Below are 20,495 nucleotides of genomic sequence, written 5' to 3' on the forward strand. Positions count from 1 at the left end.
CGCCCCGCGCCGTGCCACGCCAGGAACCGGCCGGATCCGGTGAGATCTGGCCGGATCCATCCGCCCCGGCCTCCCCGACGTCTTCCCCGAGCTCCGGCCACCTCCTCTCCATCTCCGGCGAGTTCTTCCTCGACTCCGGTGGGATTCCGGCGAGATCCACGCCGCCGTTGACTTTCTCCCGGGGTGAGAAATTTGGCTAAGTCCCAGGATTACAGCATTATCATGCCATGTTCATCGCATCATATCTCCATGCATACTGCTGCGTTTTGTGCGTGTAATATGTCAAATTGTTCGCCTCAACAAGTACTTCATTCCATTCCATTGCATCATGTTCATTTGAGCTCATCTTGATGCCTAAATCATCGTTGCAAGAGTGCTTCATAATGTTGATTGCTGTCTGTTAACATAACATGCTCTTTTGTCATTTTTGCCATGATTGATGTGTGCATCATATGAGGTTGATGTCAACATGTGTTTTGATCTATGCCATGCCATCTTTACAGATGTTCTTACCATGTATTTTTGTGATCAATATGGTGACTAGCACAAGCATGCAAACTAGGCTTCGTGATATTGTTGATTTCAGTCCCTGTTCTGCTATTATTTTGATGCCATGTAAACATGTTGTTACAGAGAGATCCATGCATATTTTGAGATACTTCAGTAAGGATGTTTTGAACATATGGTTTTTCTCTAGCCATTTATGCCACTGGTTGCAATTATGGAGTAGCCTAGCATGTCATTTTCATGCTCTACTTTTGCTACAAAATGTTTCCTGGCAGATTGATTACATGTTATTCAATTTTGCCAAGGTTGTTGTAGTTGATCCTTGCATGCTATGAACTTGTTCTTGCCTTGGTTTGTTTCATAAACATGTCTTCTTGATGATGCTATGCTTATCTTGTCATGCAATGACTTGTGGTGAGTGAATCGAGCTTGTTAAGTAGGGTACTTGATGTTACTGTTTTGCTAGGCTGAATCTGTTATTTCATGATGCTATGTAAACCTGCTGCTACAAGTCATTCTATACATAATCTGGAGATATTCACTAAATATGTTTTGTTCTACATGTCATGCTCTATCCATTCATGCCCCTGGTTTCAATTATAGCCTGTTGTAGCTTGTTCATATCTTGCTTCAAAGTTGCTTGATAATGTTGCTGTCAGTCAATTAACATTATGTTCAGTTGTTGCCATGTGTTTTGCTAGTGATCCATGCACCCTATGAACTTTCTCTTGCCATGCTTAGCTTCACAAACATGTCTTCTTACTGTTGGTTGCCTTGCGATGCCATTTATTGCTCTGTGGTGAGTGGTTCAAGCTCACCAACATGCCTTCATAATTCTGTTCCTGCCATGTATGAATCTGTATTATAACTTGCCATGTTTACGTGGGTGCCATCATATCTTCTGATCATTTTTGGCTTATGGTCAGTAAAGGACTTTTGTTCTATGCAATTAGTAGTATCATGCCATGCCTTTGTTTGCCATGATAAGTTCCTGTAACATATTGTTTGATAGCTCTTAACATTGCAACCTGATGTTATTTTCTGCAAAGTCTGAACTGTTATTATTTGCAATCTTGCCATGTGTGTTTGAGCATGTTCTAGTGATTTCTGGAGATAGTTCAGTGTTCATGTTTTGTAGTGCATTACCTGTACTTCATGTCCATGCCTTTTGTTATTATGTTGAGGTGCTGTAGCATATTGTTTTGATGCTTGCAATATGCCTAGTTGCTGTTTTGGACAGATTGTTGCTATAACTTGTTTCATGTGTGTGTGTTGAACCGTTGCTCCGTTTTGAGTGTGCTCTATATGAAACTTGCTTAGAACTGCATGTAGTTTCATGTTATAATGTTGCATCCATGTTTTGAGGTGTTTTCTTGATGTTTGATTGCATTTCGCATCAATGCCATGTTTAACTTGTTTTGCTCATATCTTCTAGGCCGTAGCTCCGAACTAAATGAACTTTATATGTAACTTGACTAGAATCTCGTGTAGATCATCTTGGTGCATCTTAACTTGCTGTTTAACAACTTGAACATAAGGTTTATTCAGATCTGGACCAATTTCGAAATATGCATTTGAGGACTTACCGGAATTGTTATATGTTGTTCCCGGCCTCATTTAAACTTGCCTTGATGTGTTGTTCTTGTTTGCATCATCTCTTGCCATGAGTAGCTTCATGTAGCTTTGTCATTCATCATGATTGGTTGAGCATCATGTCTTTTTCTTGTGAGGTGTGTTTACCATGTTGTGTGCTTCTTCTTGATAGTTCCCGTATCGTTGCGATCGTGAGGATTCGTTCGTCTACGCTTGGTTCGGCTTCATCCGTTCGTCTTCTTCATGGACTCATTCTTCTTCCTTGCGGGATTTCAAGCAAGATGACAGCTACCCTGGATCTCAGTACTATCATTGCTATGCTAGTTGCTTCGTTCTATCACTTTGCTGCGCTACCTATCACCTGTTTATTCAAGTCTACCATATTGCCATGAACCTCTAACCTTTGACACCTTTCCTATGCAAACCGTTGCTTGGCTATGTCACCGCTTTTGCTCAGCCCCTCTTATAGCGTTGCTAGTTGCAGGTGAAGTTGAAGATTGCTCCATGGTGGACAGGATTTTGGTTGGGATATCACAATATCTCTTATATTATTAATGCATCTATATACTTGGTAAAGGGTGGAAGACTCGGCCTTATGCCTGGTGTTTTGTTCCATTCTTGCCGCCCTAGTTTCCGTCATACCGGTGTTATGTTCCCGGATTTTGCGTTCCTTACGCGGTTGGGTGATTTATGGGACCCCCTTGACAGTTCGCTTTGAATAAAACTCCTCCAGCAAGGCCCAACCTTGGTTTTACCATTTGCCTCACCACCACATACTTTTCCCTTGGGAGTCGCTCTCTCAAGGGTCATTTTTATTTCAGCCCCCCCGGGCCAGTGCTTGTCTAAGTGTTGGTCCGAACTAGAGCCCTTTGCAGCGCCCCCTTAGGGAAACTTGAGGTCTGGTTTTAGTTGTACGGATTGCTCATCCGGTGTTGCCCTGAGAACGAGATATGTGCAGCTCCTATCGGGATTGTCGGCGCATCGGGCGGCCTTGCTGGTCTTGTTTTACCATTGTCGAAATGTCTTGTAAACCGGGATTCTGAGTCTGATCGGGTCTTCCTGGGAGAAGGTATATCCTTCGTTGATCGCGAGAGCTTATCATGGGCTAAGTTGGGACACCCCTGCAGAGTATAATTTTTGGAAAGCCGTGCCTGCGGTTATAGGCAGATGGGAATTTGTTAATGTCCGCTTGTAGATAACTTGACACCAGATCCGAATTAAAACGCATCAACCGCGTGTGTAGCCGTGATGGTCTCTTTTCGGCGGAGTCCGGAAAGTGAACACGGTCTTTGGGTTATGTTTGATGTAAGTAGGAGTTCAGGATCACTTCTTGATCATTGCTAGCTTCACGACCGTTCCATTTGCCCCCTTCTTGCTCTTATTTGCGTATGTTAGCCTCCATATATGCTTAGTCGCTGCTGCAGCCTCACCACTTTACCCCTTCCTTTCCCTTTAAGCTTTGCTAGTCTTGATACCCATGGTAATGGGATTGCTGAGTCCTCGTGGCTCACAGATTACTACAACAACAGTTGCAGGTACAGGTTTTGCGATGATCATGACGCGAGAGCGATGTTTGCTTGTATTGGAGTTCTTCTTCTGCTTCTTCTTCGATCAGGGGATAGGTTCCAGGTCGGCAGTCTGGGCTAGCAGGGTGGATGTCGTTTGAGTTTCTGTTTGTGTTTCATCCGTAGTCGGATGTTGCTCTTATGTATTGTGATGTTGTATTCGTGTGGCATTGTATGCCTTATGTATGTATCCCCATCTATTATGTAATGTTGATGTAATGATATCCACCTTGCAAAAGCATTTCAATATGCGGGTCTATCCTTGGTGGGACCTTCGAGTTCCTTTTGGATAGGGTCGCATATTGGGCGTGACATTTTATTATCTATTTTGAATGATTACGGGCTTTATTATGAACTTTTATATTACTTTTGGGACTAACCTATTAACCGGAGGCCCAGCCCATATTGTTGTTTTATTGCCTATTTCAGTATTTCGAAGAAAAGGAATATCAAACGGAGTCCAAACGGAATGAAACCTTCGGGAGCGTGATTTTTGGAACGAACGTGATCCAGGAGACTTGGAGTTGAAGTAAAGGAAGCTTTGAGGTGGCCATGAGGGTGGGGTTGCCCCCCCTACCGGGCGCACCCCCCTGTCTCGTGGGCCCCTCAAGACTCCCCCGACCGACTTCTTTCGCCTATATATTCCCATATACCCTAAAACCATCGAAGGACACAATAGATCGGGAGTTCTGCTGCTGCAAGCCTCTATAGCCACCAAAAACCTCTCAGGAGCCCGTTCCGGCACCCTACCAGAGGGAGGGGGGTCCCTCACCGGTGGCCATCTTCATCATCCCGGCGCTCTCCATGAAGAGGAGGGAGTAGTTCACCCTCGGGGCTGAGGGTATGTACCAGTAGCTATGTGTTTGATCTCTCTCTCTCTCTCTCTCGTGTTCTCTCTATGGCACGATCTTGATGTATCGCGAGCTTTGCTATTATAGTTGGATCTTATGATGTTTCTCCCCCTCTACTCTCTTGTAATGGATTGAGTTTTCCCTTTGAAGTTATCTTATCAGATTGAGTCTTTAAGGATTTGAGAACACTTGATGTATGTCTTGCCGTGCTTATCTGTGGTGACAATGGGATATCACGTGATGCACTTGATGTATGTTTTGGTGATCAACTTGCGGGTTCCGCCCATGAACCTTTGCATAGGGGCTGGCACACGTTTTCATCTTGACTCTCCGGTAGAAACTTTGGGGCACTCTTTGAAGTACTTTGTGTTGGTTGAATAGATGAATCTGAGATTGTGTGATGCATATCGTATAATCATGCCCATGGATACTCGAGGTGACAATGGAGTATCTAGGTGACATTAGGGTTTTGGTTGATTTGCGTCTTAAGGTGTTATTCTAGTATGAACTCTATGATAGATTGAACGGAACGAATAGCTTTATGTTATTTTACTACGGACTCTTGAATAGATAGAACAGAAAGGATAACTTTGAGGTGGTTCCGTACCCTACCATAATCTCTTCGTTTGTTCTCCGCTATTAGTGGCTTTGGAGTGACTCTTTGTTGCATGTTGAGGGATTGTTATATGATCTATTTATGTTATTATTGTTGAGAGAACTTGCACTAGTTAGAGTGTGAACCCTATGCCTTGTTTCCTACCATTGCAATACCATTTATGCTCACTTTTATCATTAGTTACCTTGCTGTTTTTATGTTTTCATATTACAAATACCTATATCTACCATCCATATTGCATTGTATCACCATCTCTTCGCCGAACTAGTGCACCTATACAATTTACCATTGTATTGGGTGTGTTGGGGACACAAGAGACTCTTTGTTATTTGGTTGCAGGGTTGTTTGAGAGATACCATCTTCATCCTACGCCTCCCACGGATTGATAAACCTTAGGTCATCCACTTGAGGGAAATTTGCTACTGTCCTATAAACCTCTACACTTGGAGGCCCAACAACGTCTACAAGAATAAGGTTGCGTAGTAGACATCACTGTGTGAAGCCATATAGAGACCCGGACCGCATACAAGCATTCCTTCAGACATACTGGATATTGAAGACTCAAATACCCACCACCAACTTCAGCACGATCTCATTCAGCACAATTGGCAAAGGCATGGGCAGTAAGAAAACCTGCCATTTTTACATTCATTTAATTAATTCATGTGTGACTGTCTCATTGTTGCATTCAGAACAATTCTTGTATTGAATTATAAGTTTAATTATTGTATTTGAATAATCATTATAATTTGGATGATTGTTGTATTGTAATATTGAGATTCTAAATTTATATTGATTTCACATTTCTATGTAATATGACACATATCTGTCTAATTGTGAAAAAACCACATGTTTTGAGGGCTAGCACGGGCTGCCGCCCGCAGCCCACGCCAACCCTCAAAACACATTTTCTACAGTCATTATACTCACTTTGAAGGTCCGCGCGGTAAGGGGTCTGCTAGAGATGCTCTAAGGTCCCATAGAACCAACACATTAGAACAACAACCGCTGCCGATGAAGGGTGTAGATTAGAAGAATCCAACCTGAAGACACAAGAACATAATCGTACGATGAAAATATGCGAGCAAATCCACCAAAGATAGATCAACTAGAGACACACCTCCACACGCCCACCGACGATGCTAGACACATCAACGGAATGGGGACTAGGCGGGGAGACATTTATTCCATCTTCAGGGAGCCGCTACCGCCTCGCCTTCCTGGGCAGGACACAAACCCTAACAAAACTCGAACAAAAAGATATAAAAACGGAGCCCTCCTACTGGAAAGGGTCGGGATCCGCTCCGTCCCCATGGCCCTAAGGCCACCAGAGATGGGGTGGACCGACGATGGCACTAGCAGGAGGCAGAGGAATCCTAGATTTTAGAGGAGGCGACGGGTGGCTAGGTCGTCTCGTCCGCTGGGGGCTAGGTCGTCTTGCCCTTGGTTTGCCGTTAACTGGGAGGGACTAATTACACATGCCTCACATCTTCATATTTTTTGTGGTATCTCTGAGAAGCTAGACATGAGAATCTCTTTGCAAAAGTGGATGGAAAACATGGACGTGGAGTATTTGCACCCGAGCTCAAATGCTCCCGGTGAATAGGAAAATCGGAAAAATAGTAAAAATAATAAAAAACAACTGTTTTTTGGTAACCTTTGACAAATGTTTGATGTGCTTGCAAAAATTTATCATGAATGAACATTCCTGAAAGTCGTGCAAAAAATATTCGATACTCCAAAAATGTTATTTTAAAAAGCATTTTGGAGCACGTTTTTTTGCCATGACTTCCACGAATGTCATTTTGTGACAAAAATTTTCAACCATGGAATACTTTTTTCAAAGGTTACCACAAAAAAAATCAGATTTTTTTATTTTCTTTCAATTTTATTGTTCACCTGAGCTCATTTGAGCTCAGGAGTAGAAGAACACTTTTGGGCAAACCTACCACTACAAAAAAAGAAACATCCATGACATTTTGGGCTGAATGAAAAAAAATCTGTCATACTTATGACACTTCTATGACGATAATTGTGACAAAACACGGTATCATCATAGATGTGGTGGACTCCTACTTCTATGACAAAAAAATCATGACAGAAAATGGGCTTTTCGTCCTGGGCAGGCCGGAGACGCAACTGCAAGACATTCTTTGGGCCGTCCATGACGGAAAAAACCATGGTAGAAGCGAGGGCGGGGAAAATATCAGGGAGTTCCCTGTTACGGTGGGTGGTCGGGGGCCGAGCGATGCGCGTTTCTCTTGTACCGTACGCGCGTGGGTGCGAGGCATTGGGATCTAACTGACCCGAATGAGGCGTCGCCTAACTGAACCTGAGCGATTCCACTGCAGGCTACGCGTTACTGAACCCGAGCGATCGAGCGATTCCTTTTCTACTGCTGCTAACTGAAGCCGATCGATGCTGCCTCTAGTTGAACAGTGAGCGTTGCTGGGGGGTTGGATGAACAATTCTCGCTGGGGGTTGGATGAACATGACCCCGTGGTGTTGCCGCTGGATGAACAGGACTTCGATCGATCGAGCCGGTTGGGCGTGGATGAACAGGACCCCGTGGAGGGCTAGATGAACAGGACCCCATGGAGGGAAGGTTGAACAGTAGCCAGTGGAGGGCTGGTTGAATAGTAGCCGGTGGAGGGCTGGTCGAACAGTAGCTCATGGAGGGGTGGTTGAACAGGAGCCCGTGGAGAGGGCTGGTTAAACAGTAGCCGGTGGAGTAGCGCGCGGTGGAGGTTGGATGAACAGGAGCCCGTGGATGAACAGTCGCAGGTGGAGGTTGGAGGAGGTCGATGGTGGATGAACAGTAGCCCGTGGAGGCTGGAGGAGGTCGACGATGGAGATGAACAGTATCCCGTGGATTCCCGTTTTGCGGTACCCACACCCCTCCCAATGAACAGGACCCCCGTTTCGACCGTAGCACTCCAACACAAGTTCGTTTCCTCCGTTTTGCGGTACGCCACACCCCTCCCGATCAACAGAACCCCGTTTCAACCGTAGGAGGTCCAATAGAAGTCTGTTTCCTTTGTTTTGCGGTACCCCAGACCCCTCCCGATGAACAGGATCCCGTTTCGAACGTGGCCGGTCGAACACAAGGCTGTTTCCTTTGTTCTGCGGTACGCCAGGCCTCGTTTCCATCGGCTGTTCCGTCCAAGTCGGTTGGCTCCCACGCGTTCTGTTGCCTCCCGATGAAGACGATGCATTCCGTTGCCTCTCCATGAACACGACGATGCAGTTTATCCGTTCTGACCCACCCATGTACACGAGCCCTGGCCATACATATACGCGAGTAGGCGTTCGAGACCCCGCCCATATGTACGTACGTGGCCGTATTTACTTTCTTGCACCCTGGCCATTGTACGTACGTGTATATGCTACGTGCGCGCCTCTACTACGACACGTGCGCGCCTCTACATCGACCAGTATGTACGTACATGTTTGCGACCAGAATGACAACACTACGTAGGCTTCGACCAGGTGGGTCCCGTCTATCAGGCACTTCCTTGCGTGTGAAGATGTAGCTGGTGGGTCCCAGCAGTCAGGGGGCGAATCATTTTTTTGGCCTGTAATATGGACGCACTTCCTTGCATGCGAAGATGTAGCTAGTAGGTCCTAGCAGTCAGGGGGGAAACATTTTTTTCATGAAATACGGTGGCCCGTCTGGTGGGTCCCTATTGTCAGGTGGAGGAATCATTATTTTCTGTGTAATAAGGAGGCACTTCCTTGTTGCGGCCGTGGACCCAGCTGTCGGCCTCTCCACGTACAGTACTCTTCCGATGGAAGTCGGTCGTGGACCACATTGATCACGCTGCACCGAGAGCACCAAGGCGGTGGACGAAGGCGAGGCCTAGGAAGGGGACGACATGGAGCCGGGGAAGACGTGGTAGTGGATGCCCACGTGAAGAGGAGTACGAGGGTTCACTGGTTCGGCTGCGGTGTGAGGCTGCCGTCGCTGCAGAATAACAGGGGTGTGGGTGAGTGGAGGGATGGCTTGGCCAGCGGTGGGAGTAGTAGGGGGCGGTAAGGCCTCCGCGGCAGCACAACCGGCCATGGGATGCAGGAGCAGGCGGCACGACCGGCGCTGCTTTGGGCGGCTAGAGCAAGAAAACCAGAGGTTGAAGAAGCACGACGACCGTTGGATGGACATCGTACGGTCATTGTAGCTAGAATTGTTTATATTGACTAAGTTGACAAAGCCCTTGGTACACGTCAACTTAGTAGGCCCGTAGGTCAGCTTCTGAAATGGTGCGCCCCAGATGTCAGGGGAAGGAATCATTTTTGGGCAGGTGAAGCTAGAATATTCGAGATTGAAGAAGAAGCCTTGCATGCGCGTCAACTTTTTTTTGAGGGGACGCGTCAACTTAGTAAGGCCACAGGTGTGTGGTAGAGAACTTATAGCCCATTTGAGATTCGTAAGAATGTGCAGCCCATTTTTGAATTCTAATGGAATTTACTACAGCCCATTTACAGTTTGTTAAAAGTACAACCCATTTTCTAGCTAGGACAACAATTAATAATATCAACCAACCGTTCAAAACAGAATTCAATAAAATTTCCCACATTTTGATGGGATCCGAAATATTTTTATCCCTAAATATCTAGTCAGATTAAATACAATTTCAATACAAATTTATATTATGTAAAAATCCAACGAAACATTGCGCGCGCAATAATTAATGAAATTAAAATTTTCTATATCCAAAAATAATGTTTTATAAAGTAATTACGTGTTTGGTGCATTTTTTATAGTTACTGCCCAGTTTTTATAATTACAACCCATTTATTATTTCTTAAAGCCCATTTTCTTGTTAAGCCTAATGCATCCCTCCTAGGAAAGATTTGCAGCCCAGCGGGGCGAAGAGTAACAACTTGACCTTGCCTTGGTATTCCTAAAAAAGTATAGCGGGGCTAGCCATTTTCAGCTTGAAAAAAAATTAATATCTGGGCTGGATATCTGGCCTGGGCTAGACGGGCCACAGCCTGCCCAGTTAATACCCTGCTCTCTCCTGTGAACAACAACGAAAACATCGCTTAAGAAAAACTCTGCAGTGCTCACACCTCAAAAACACAAATACTGCTCGAGCTGCTTGGTCCCAGCTGTCGGCCGCTCCTTGTGCAATTCTCTCATTTATTGACTACATAGGTTGACAATGGTGTGGGACCATGATGTCAGGAAACCAGGAGGAAGAAAAAAAATTTATATAGTTTTATATAATAAGGAGGCACTTGCGTACATGCGGCTATGGTCCTGGTGGGTCCCCACTGTCATCCTCTCCAAGTAAAGTCATCTCCTCATTTCTCATGTCCGTTTACCATGTTGACAACGCGAGATGGCAGTGCCACGGCGAGTGCAACAACTCGAAGGACAATGGAGAGGGCCTCACGGGCCCTACGGATGGTCTGATACAGCGCCCGCTGATCATTCGGGAAGCCAAGATCATAGGGCCACATGTCCGCGACGGCATTGTCGTTTGCTTGTTCACCGGTGCTTGTTGAGGAGATGGAGGTTGCAGCACAGGTCCTCCTGTGCTGGTAGCTCTTCCGCTATTAGGGCGTCGAAGTGCGGCCGCACCTGCTCTATGGTGAACACGGCATGAACCGGCTTGGATAGTGGTGCCGGCTCCTGGTCGGAAGCTACGTCCATCGTTTGATTATCTTTGCTCAGCTCGGCGAGCTCGCTGGTGAGCCAGCATGTCCGGCTGCTGGACCGACCTGCTTCCAAGCACGAGTCTGACTGCCCTCGCCCACCCAGACCACCTCCCTCGCCCGCGCGTGCTTTCCACCTGGAACGGTCAGCGCTTCCCGCCCCACTTCCCGGTGCAGGTGATTGCTCCGCCTTTAAATGACACAAGTGTCGTCCGTCCGTCCGTGTTCCGCCCACATTAATGATACACAGTTGCCGAGGTGGCTACTCCGGCACCACACGCCCGTCCCTCCGCCGCCCACCATTGCTATATAAAATGCTGCGTCAGCCATAGCCGCAGTCATCCGCATCCATTCCCTTTCTCCTGTCCACACCACTACTGCCCACCATGGCTTCCTCGTGCTCCAGCGCTCTTTGGGATGGGCGAACGATGGACCACAAGGAGATGGCATCCATTGTTGCCGACTGGCTGGCCGGCAGGCAGCCGGAGGACGATGACGTCCCAATGGAGAACATGGTAGTCGACGATCCGACGCCACCCCCTCCTCCGTGCCATCCTCGTCGGTGCATTGCACCATGACCATCGGCGAGGCCCGTGCCCAATACATGGACACGGTGAGGCAGAAGCGTGAGGAGCAGTTCCGGGAGGCACAGGCCGATGCCGCCTACAACCACCATCTCCTCCAGGAGCACCTGCAGGCGGAGGAGCAGATTGCCGTGAAGCCGGCGGAGCAGGAGGCGGTGCTCGAATCATACCGCTCCGCCCGCGAGGGCCGCCTTGAGTGCTCGCGGTACCGCATGCGGGTGGTGGAGGTTGCGGCCGCCTACAAAGAGGGCGATGAAGCGTGCGAGGCACTATTTGGCGAGACCGAGGACGAGGCAGAGGACAATGCCGGCTCCGACGAATCCCCGCTCCGCTGGCATCAACAGGCCCTGCTCCGCCGAGGCCTCGCGGCGCCAACAACGAGGCAGAGGACACCGCCGGCTCCGCCGAGGCCCCACCCCGCCAACAACGAGGCAGAGGACATCGCCGGCTCAGCCAAGGCCCCACCCTGCCGGCAACAAGGGGGAGGATTTCCCCTGCTCCACCAAGGCGCCGCCCCGCCTTCAACGAGATAGAGGACATCGCCGGCTCCGCCGAGGCCCCGCCCCGGCGGCACCAAGGTGGAGGCCCTACTCCATCAAGGCCTCGCCCCACTACCAACGAGGCCGCGCCACACAGAAAACGAGGAAGAGTAGAACATGGTAGGTCGCCACCGCTCGGGTCCAAGTAAGGCCATCGCTGCTACCCTCTGGTTGAAGCCAAGCTAGGCGGGTTGACCATGGACGGGTGATTAGCTTCTTGGCGGCGACATGGCGTCGGAGAGCTATGTTGGAGAAGGACGCTGCTTCTACTTAACTGCTGGTGCAGTTGGCTGACTGACACGTGGGCCCAACAGGCATCTGGGCCACATGTCAATTACGCAACTGCACCTGCAGTTAAGTCACTGAATCTTCTATTCGGCTCAGATGGACACATGTGGGTAGCTTCGGTTAATTAATTATACCTCCAGCGCACCCCTTTTTAGTTGAAGAATGTATGACATGTAATGAAATCCGGCATGTTTATATGAAATCTGACCATGTATGAATGAATTTATTTCGGTTAGTTCGAATTCTTGTACCACTGGCATTGGATGAACATACAAAACAATACGTACTAGCATTATTCCCAGGGTGATCACCTCGTTTGCAGCAGTTTCACATGTACTCCCTCCGATCCTTTCTAGTCTGCATACAAGTTTTGTCTGCAGTCAAAGTATCTCTACTTTGACCAATCTTATAGAAAAAAGTATGCACTTCAAAATGTGCGAAGTAAAAAGGAACAAAAGGAGTACAAAGAGTTTGAGCAGCTTTTTAGCGTTCCTATACATTGCAATCAAACACACAGGCCTGGCAATTCATAGAGAACATTCAAAACAATCGATGATTATGCATCTCAGCGATTCACATGTCAGAGCCAATATTTACTTCACAACTAAAGAATAAATAAAAATTGATCGACGCTGCTGACAGCAAAGGGCGTCCCATTCGAAAATATCAAATGCATGTCTTCTTGCTAACATCAATGAGCAAAATTGGACAAGGTTGTACCATTCCAAAATATCAAATGCCTACAATTGTGGAATGGGTAGGGTTTGCCATCAGTTCAGACATTGACATGGCACCTCGTGCTAAATAAACCAGCTGTTCTTTTTGTGCAGTTCCACCAAAATCAACCAAATTTGCGCATAGCTTGTATGATGTCGCCCTTATATGTTGCAACGCCTTGAACTTATCGACACCTCCTTTCTTGTGGTGGAAATGAATGATTCAATGTATTCATGAACATTTTGTGCAGTTCCCATTGAAATCAAGCTGAGCACCCCTGTTTGCACAAATACAAAAAAAGTGATTAGTATAAAGCAAACTGCACTATGAATTGACAGTTTAAACAGGCACCTACATGGTCCATGTAGAGCACACTTTTAAAAAAATGGAACTCATCGGAAAGAATCCTAGAACAACATTGTACTTGCGCATTACAACAAGAAAATCGAGGTTTGTCAGTCCTTCTGAGCTGAAGTTAGTTTGGTCTTGTGGGGAGTAACGTAACCATCCTTCAACTGCTCCTTCTGATGAGAAGATAGACAGGGCTTCCTCATCTTGGCATTATCGGAACTAGTCACTTCACGTACTCCATATTCTTCTTCAAAGGAGGATGATCCTGTTGTGCAAAGACAAGAGGACAACTAAATGCTACATCCCTGTTTGCTTGGAAAAAAGGAAAGGAAATATTTAAAACAACACAGATGAAGCACTTCTCAAGGACAATACCACTTTTTCATGACAGTATCTAAATAGTAGCACAACAAGAATAGAGATGACAAAGCTCAATCATATGGATGAAATTAGTGGGCGAGTACCAACCTTTGTCAGGAGCCTTATTGTGTAGAGCATACAGATGAAGCACTTCTCCAGAACCATCTGTTCCTATCTACCGTGGTGGCCATGCTTACTATATACTCCTCGATTAGTTTAATGTTTCCAACATCTTCTTGCGCAGTTCCACTAAAATATATGGTATCTTCAAAGAAGATCCATGTTTGCATAAGTAGAGATAATTACGTATTACATTAAGAGTGGCATCAAGTCAGTGACAAAACAATTGCTCGTTCGAGCCATAGCAATAAATTAAGATGCAAAACTATATCATTACTTGTGTCATCATAGTTTCAGTGCTTCCTTACAGCACCGGGAGTTGATTTTTGTTTTTCTTCTGCTTGTTCTTCCCCTTCATCACTTGGTTCAATAACAGACAAGCTTCGCCTTCAATGTAAGATTTGGCATGTCAATTAGGGAGCACAAGTATAGCACTAAACAATGACATTAATTTTCTGATGAAAGTGGCAAAATACAGGCCAACAGTTGTGAAATATCCTTATCTTACCTTAATGGGATATTACAGTGCACATACAGATTGGAAGTCTTGTCTCCATTTGTGCAGTTCACTAAAATCAAGCAACATTACCGTACAAGTAGCACAACATATGAAAGCACACTGCAGAATCATGTGAAAGAAGTCTAGTACTGACCTCTCATGACACGGAATTCAAACAACTCACAAGAAGAAGATCTGAACCAAATTTGCCAACACGGATAGGAAGTAAGATATCCTCTTATGCAGTTCCACTAAGATCAAGCAATCAAGCAACATTGTTGGTGTGACATTTTGGTTGAACTGCACAAAACACTCTTAAAATAGAAGTCTTTTGTGCAGTGCAACAAAAGGTCACAATGGCAACGAGGTGAAGTAGATAACCTTGTTTACACATAGGTGCAAAAGGAAACAACTAGCAGTCAATAACGGTGGATGACACAGAAGCCAACAAAAATAAGCATCTAACTTATCTAAATGGGAAAGAAAGCAAGACAGTAACATTTCTCAAACGGTGGCATTGATTAATATTAACAGAGAGATTATATTAACAATAAAATTCATTAAACATGTAATTTGGTTTTAACTATGGCATTGCATTAATTTTCCAACGACATTATTAGAGGGTGTTTGTTTACAGGGACATTTTGGTGTTGGTACTAAAAAAACTCCGTGTCAGTCCCATCTAAACCAAACAAGAGGGACTTTTAGGGACTAAAAGTGGGCATTTGGGCCTAAAAAAAGAAGACCCCGAGGGAGAGTCTTTTTGGGACTTCTTCCAGCAATTGCCCCTGCCACGCATCGCACCTTGTCTCTATTAGTTCATTACTAGGGGTAACATGGTCTTTTAGCATGTCATTTAATAACTTCTAGTCAATGTTTAGTCCCTGGAACCAAGCAGGTAGGGACTAGGGAGTTTTTAACCAAACAAGGCCTTAGATTAACAATAGCTAAAGAGTTGCATGGGACAGTGGACGCACCAGCACCATGTGCATCTACCGATGTACTGGGGTGATGCACAGTTTGTTGCAACAAAGAACAAACAACCAAGGAGCATATTTGTGTTGGTCCCAGTTTTGTTATCTTTAGACACCTTTCCCTATGTGAGCGCAACAAATCTAGTCCTGCTCAAACTCTACACCCTTGTCCCCCAAAACAAAAGATTAGTTCGTTACAGATGTGTGTACTGTGTTATCATTGTTTTCCCTTTTCGACCAACGTAGGTGCTGGATAGCCAGTCTGTACTAGTACTTTCCCCCCTTCCTTTCCTCTTTGAACCATGTCCTAGATTTATGCTATTCAACTTTCCCCACTACTTTCCTCCATTCCTTTCCTCTTTGAACCACGTCTTAGATTCATGTGATACAACTTTCCCCACAACTTTCCCCCCTTCCTTTCCATTTTGAACCACTCCTAGATTCATGCTATACAACTTTTCCCACTACTTCCCCCCATTCCTTTCCTCTTTGAACCACGTCCTAGATTCATGCTATACAACTTTCCCCACTACTTTCCTGTTTGATCCAACACCTCGATTCGAGTGGAGAAGCGGAAAAAGCCCACATGCAGCTAGAGCAATGCATGTGGAATAAGTAAATTATACCTTAAGGTTCTTGGGGTGTGGTTCAGTGGGCGACCGGAGGCTGTTTGTCCCACACTATGTACGGCGGCGAAGAAGAAGGGGTCGGAGGCCCTCCCGCGTCGCTGCTGGGTGAAAGTGAACAGTTGCGCCGGTAGTGGATTCCCTCCCTCGCCGACGGAGATAATGCTAAGCCTCCTTCCCTTCCCGGTAGATGGATCCTTCCGGCTCTTTGACCAGCAGTGAGGGGAGAGAGAGGCCAACGAAGTCTTGTTTAGATCTGGAGAGGGTGAGAGAGTGTGAAGAGAGCAACTACAAGCGATGAGGCTCCTGCATGTATATATATACTGGAGAGTGTGTGTGAAGAGTGCAAACCCTCGAAAACAAGAGCCAAGGCTGCAACTTAGACGTGATGAGGTGATTATATGGTTACTATGAGATCGTATAGCTCCGTATCAATCCATTTCTGACCAGTCAAAGAATCCTCCTGGCATGAATTATGCTCAAGTGTAGTTATCGAACCCGAGACTCAAGTTTGATGAGCGAACAAGCTAACCAGCTACACAACCATCCCGTTATGTTCAATGAGAGGAAAATAACCTTTTATACGTTCCTGCATTCGTGTGACAAGCATGTCGTGTTTTTTTTGTGGGAGTCATTGGGATTTAATTCATAATCGTGTCATGTGGCTTTGGTGGTAAGACTATCCATAGTGGTGCATAAATAATGCAGCCTTAGTCACCTTACCCCTCTCCACGTAGTATGTTGGGTCCCACCAGTCAGAGGGTAAAACATACAAATTAATAAGAAAAAATAAAAGCGCCAGCGGTGTATCTTACCTCACACATCTCGCTACTACTCGTGAACACTGTCTAGTTGATCCCTCTGTTCGTTCACGTACTATTTTAAGTGAATCCTTATAATAACATGCACACAATTTTGGGCACTTGTATTCGACCTAAGTCAGTGTACCACCGTATCTCATACTACTCCCTTCATCTAGGAGTAATAAGTCACGTTAGAAGGTGCAGCGGGACCAAGGTGCAAGCAGATTGGAGGAGAAGGAGAAACTTGACCGGTCATTCCTCCAATCAAAGTCGTGATTTCTGTCTCTGAACGCAACAATTAATCCAAACAACTAAGAGATGTCGTTTTAGCTACCATGCAGGGCCACGTATTAACTCGCATGCAAGCCGACTTTGATTTCTTGACTGATCAGTGCGTAGTTGGGCTCCATGGATTGGGTTTCTGGGGGAGATAACAAGGCAGAGTAAGGAGCATTTGGTTACATTGCTTAGGCTGGTCATAGTGGTGAGTAACTTTGACTAGTAACATGCATATATTACTAGTCTATGTTACTACTACGCGAAGTTTGCCGTCGGAAGCGGGCCGATCTGGCTCTCCTGAGCTAGCAAGGTTTTTCTAGCCCACCCAAGCTAGCTGACCCACAAAAGCTAACATATTTTAACAGTTCCAAACGCCTAACCTTGACCGGCTATGCTATAAGCTATTCTTTCTAAGGATCCAAACACTCACTAAGCAACAACGCTCGCTAGCAATGAGGCCAGGAGGGGATTGAGATACGAAGTTAATGGACGACGCCTAAACATTTTGGGAATATCTGATTTCCGTAAGATGACTTAACAACCAGACAGAGGGAGTACTACTCCTCAGTCCAGGTTTGATAGAATATTCGTCACCTCTTCTCTTCTTGTACGTACTCCATTTGTATCTCACTTCCTATGGCTTCGCACTCGCATGATTTTCCTATTCTATGAACCTGTGTGTGTGTGCGTGTGTGTGTGTGTGTGCGTGTGTTTAACAGCATGTGTGTGTTAGAGAGAGCGATAGATCGACCTACTCCTACAGAGAGATGGTGTGTAGTGTACGATTTTAGCCGCGAGAGTCGGTCCATCCTCTCGTTTCTGAGCGTCCGGTAGGGACAGGCGGATAGCTGCCATGCCCGCTCCTGACTAACCTGGCCCACCCAAAGCCCCTCCATCGCCCGTGTTCACTTCCCGCCCGAAACAATCAGCACCGCTCCAAAGAATCGGTGCCGCATTCATGCCCGGGCAGAGCGGATGCGACCTCTCACTGGCGCATGTGTTGAAGGGAGAAGCGGATTCAAGAGTGATGGTTCCTTCGTCCGTCCAACTTACTGCTGGGTCTATGTGATTTGACGGCTCATTGGTCATTATTACTGAGGTGGTAGGACTGCTGGATGTCCCACACTTTCGGTGAAAGGAGGTACTACTAGATTACAATTTTCTCCTTTCTTACAACGAAGGAGTGCAAGAGCAGTGAAAACACACAGGCTCAGTGATTACATGGCCCACCTCACACTATCACCATATTTTCTGGACACCGTGCGACACCTAACTCTTTACATAGTACTAGTATAGTACGTACTGTAATTTATCAGCGAGATAAATTTGTACAATGCTATGAAGCTTCCAGCTTCTGTTACATGTATCTTGTGTCCAAGGTTGCCCGTTGTAACATTTCATCAAATACAAAGGAGACTAACATGCATGCTATTGCATCTCAAGGATTGACAGATCATAGCCAATATGTACTCCCTCCGTTCCAAAATAAGTGTCTCAACTTTATGCAAACTTAAGTACAAAGTTGTACTACTACTAAAGTTGACACTTATTTTGGAATAGAGACAACTAAAGAAAAAAATGATCCATGCAGTCCCTAGCCCTTGAACCGTAAACCCTAACCAGGCTTTAATTTGCTGGCAACATTGGAGCTTCCCAAGAAATGAAGTTTGCAACCCTTTGACCATCGGATCATTTTGTGCAGTTTCACCAAAATCGAGACGAGCATCCATGTGGCAAAGAAATTAAAGAAGCGTGATTAGAATAAGATTACTAGGACTAGTTGATGAGACATAAACTCATCACATATACAGTACGTAGAAGCAAGTAGAGGTATTTGCGGGGCAAAGAAGTAGAGAAATATCCACATGGAGTGATGTGGGCAGCTGGAGCAATGGTGCAAGCCGGTTGTAAAGGGAGTTGTACCTGAGGTATGTCGGGACGTAGATCAACCTTGAGGAGGGCGGCGGGAGGCGGCAACTGCCTACGTCACGGCAGTGAGCAAGGGACGAAGGCAACCTCACCGGCTTTGTGAGAGAGAACGGCGGGGACCCCTGACCAGGACATGCCGACAGTGGGTTTTTGCCGTCGGCGACGGCGACCATATCTACACTAAGCATCCACCCCTTCCCCCGGTGGACGTGATCTGCAGGGATGTTAGAGATGTGGCCACAGTCATTTTGTGTGCGAGAGTGTGAAGAGAGCAACCCCAGCAAGCAACCGTGTAGGCTGGCCCGTCCTGACTTTGTATATAGTGGAGCGGTTTCCTTTTCTCTCCATATGAACCTATTATATTGGGTACGTGCCACTGAAGAAAAAAACTTTATTTATAAATGGCGCGGCATCTACTACTCGTTCTCCTATATACCTTGCGCTTGGCATCTCCAAAATATTAACCTTGCGATTGGCTCTTCGCCTCTTCGGGAGTCGAGCAATAATGGTACTGCATTATATATCGTTCTGGCTATATGAGACCGAATGAATTGCTGCACGTCCACCACATAGGCGAGGGTCGACGGGCAAGGGAGAGTGCATACTATTACGTCTGTTTCAATATGGACTACATACGGAGCAAAATGAGTGAATCTACACTCTAAAATACGTCTATATACATGAGTGTTTGGAGTATGTACTAGTAGTTCATATTGAAATCTACTAAAGGACATATATATTCCAAACAATATGATAATCTCTCTAACCAAGGTAGGGACAAGGAGTAAACGGAGGGAGTAGTAAAATTTTCTCCTCGTCCTGCGAGCCACCACACGCGTGGGCGAGGGAGCAGGCATAAGGCGTACAGTACTACTACTAGTAAGCAAGATTCACCTCATCCTGCGAGCCACCGAGCCCGTGGGCGGGGGAGACAGCGTACTAAGCAAGCTTCTCCTCGTTCTGCGAGTTGACGGGACACATCAAAAGTATTGCAGTGTATAGAGCCTTGCCTCTAAGGTAGGGCCACATGGTTTGCCTCTTTTTTAACATAACGCGTCAAGTCGCAATTTGTTTGTTCACCCGTGGTAGACAATCCTCCTTCCATCAAGTGGACAACCAGTGCACGTGTCAAATTACCATGTGGGCTGCCTTTTCGTACAGAAATGAGCTCCACCGTGCACCCGCGCGGGTGTGGTTGGGAAAAAGACGGGAGTATGTGCGTCGTGCGTGCACCTCTTCTCTTCGTGCACGTCCCCCACCTACGTGGGTGTGTGTGAGAGAGATACAAACCTATACAGATGGCGTGTGCGTTCGTGAGTGTTTTTTGTTTGGGGGGGTTTGATTTCGTGAATGTATTTGTGGGAATATGTGTCGATGGCATCTCAAACAAAATTTTGCATGCAATGTGTGTGAAATGGAGGCCTATCCATATCATATATAGAGGGTCAGGCGATCCACGAGAAGAGAGGGAGGGGTCATAGATATGGATAGAGTCGAATAGAGGATCAAGTGGGTGGGTGCGAGATCGATGAAGAGAGCCATCGAAATTGTGTGTGTGTGCAAGTCAAAGATATAGTGCGACTGACCTATCGGAATGTCAGAGGGCACAGTTCAAGTTTGTGTGTGGCAGGGAGAC

This window comes from Triticum dicoccoides, chromosome 5B, assembly GCF_002162155.2.
Source record: "Triticum dicoccoides isolate Atlit2015 ecotype Zavitan chromosome 5B, WEW_v2.0, whole genome shotgun sequence".
In the NCBI taxonomy this organism is placed as follows: domain Eukaryota; kingdom Viridiplantae; phylum Streptophyta; class Magnoliopsida; order Poales; family Poaceae; genus Triticum; species Triticum dicoccoides.